Below are 2,500 nucleotides of genomic sequence, written 5' to 3'. Positions count from 1 at the left end.
AACCTGTTATGGATGACTGTGGGAAGCCAGAAATCATCTTGTATTATAACAACACAAAAGGAGGGGTTGACGCGTTTGATCAAATGTGTGCCCGATATACGTGCAGCCGAATAACCAAACGGTGGCCTTGTGCATAATGTACGGACTGGTCAACGCCGCCGGTGTCAACTCCTATATCACCTGCAATGAAATGAGGAAACGTGATGGACAGGCGGAACTTTCATCACGCCGGAAGTATCTGATTGAGCTGGCAGAAGAGATGATACGGCCATGGGCAGAGGAGAGGATGAACTTCAAGGGGATGCACAAAAGTACTTTGATGACCATCAGAACGGTCTTTGGCTTGAACATGCCCCATCAGCAAGCGGATACCTCTTCTATGAGAAAGCGATGTGCCTTGTGTGACCGGAAGTCTGACAGGAAGACCAAGAACTACTGCCTACACTGCAAAAGACCAGTGTGTCAGGACCATTCAACCCCCATCTGCGATGACTGCAATTAGATTCTTCAGTATCACAAATTCCACTTTCAGTATATCCAATAAAATATGTTCTTCATTATCACTAGCATTATGTATGAATTGCTCGACTCATGTCCTCTCAAGAAAACTCAAAACCCTCTGAGACCACAAACTTCCGTCAACGAAGGATGAGGTTTTGGTGAGTCAGGGTAGGAGTGCTTAGAGCCATAAAAACTTATAAATAATAAACTTAGATACCATTAAAACTTATAGATTATTTGCTGGACCTAGTATCAACCTTCCCTGAAAATTTCATTAAAACAAGTTCATAATTTTTGCGTAAAATTGGTCAAAGTCAAAATAATCACCTCGTTTTTTTTCTTCAGATTTCATGGTATATGAAACACCTTTATTATACATTTGTTGTAGCTCTGCTTTTCCTTAAAGATAGTTGGGACATTGGTCTCTACAAAATGATGATGAACAACCGCTTCATGTTTCATGTTTTCAGTCAAGCACCCTCTGAAGTCAACAATATCTTATTTTTCATAATTTTTTTTTTGTAATTTTCATTAAAATATATGTCTAACAATTATAGTCACTTTTAAGCATGTAAATGGAAGAATATAAGTTGAAGTACATATGTTTTGATTTCTATGTCAATAAATGCAGTAGAAGTATTTTATTTTTATTTTTTGAGTTTGGGGTCTGTCAGACCCCACTTTACCTGAATCGTTTGTCAAAAAGACCTTTACCTGTTAAGGGTTAAATGTAAGTATCAGGTGCCAACCATAGGGGGGGAGGGGAGACAATATAATGCGGGAAGAGGGGATGACCTTACATATACCGACCTGACCAACACCTAAGGTTCAATCTGGTGGAAAGATTTTGGTGACAATTTGGGTTACCAATTTATCACATTTAAAATGTTCATAGCTTAAGTTTATATTTTTATAAAACGTGTCTGGTATTAAACAGGATTCTATTATATTTCTTTCTTATAGGCTTTTTCCTTTGGCTAAAATTGTTGCCTTAGACCAATCAATATGATGGTTGTATACACACACACACACACACACACTCATATATATATATGTATGTATGTATGTATGTTGAGACATTCTGACAGGTTGACGTAAGTGGAGTAGGAAAAACAGGAGTCTTAGTCTTGAGTTTATTCCTGAGTAGTTTCGCAGGTTTTTCAAAGGAATGGTGTACAAACAGGCTGTGGGCATTTTATACATGGGGTGGAGCTCACTACCTCCCCGTGTTTCCATAGTTGATGACAAGTGTGAACATTGCATATTCTTTGTGGCTAATGTAATAATAATGATAAAGTTTAACAAGTAAATATGATGACAACACTAATCATAACAAAGAAAATATTAATAGTAATTGTAACAATAATAATGATGATAACAACAATAATAAAAATGAAAATTTAATAATAATAACAATAATAATAATAATGATGATGATGATAATTCCCTGTAAAGGATGCGACTGTGTGCATACTACGGAGAGACATACAAAAGACTTAACAACAGATTCAGGGAACACAAAGCGGACATTAGACACCACCGAGAAACAAACGCTCTAGTTAACCACATTGACACAGAGGGTCACCTACCAAACTGGGAGGGATCCACCATTCTAGCTAAAGGACTACACAAGAAACAACGGAAAATAATTGAATCACTTTACATTGCCAACCACAAAAACACAAACAAGAAAACTGGTGACTTAAAATGGACAAAATCTACCGCGACACTTGCCCTCCAAGAATGGCTTCCCAGACCCCCCCGACTCTAAGTAGATACCTTTTTCACACTTCTGCCTACCGTTTCCAGCTTTCTTCCTTTTACTTTGACGTTCCCTCTTATACCATGCTACCATACTTTATTTCACATGCTACCAATTCACATATCCTCCATTATTTCTACATTGTTCCTTCACCACTTAAATATCATTATCCTTGCTATTCTCTTCTTTTTATCATGATTGTTATTCTCTTAATATCACTATTTATCTTCAACATTA

The sequence above is a fragment of the Oratosquilla oratoria genome, chromosome 10 (assembly GCF_046742065.1).
Source record: "Oratosquilla oratoria isolate Oo_2021 chromosome 10, ASM4674206v1, whole genome shotgun sequence".
Lineage (NCBI taxonomy): Eukaryota > Metazoa > Arthropoda > Malacostraca > Stomatopoda > Squillidae > Oratosquilla > Oratosquilla oratoria.
This window is presented reverse-complemented; position numbering follows the sequence as displayed.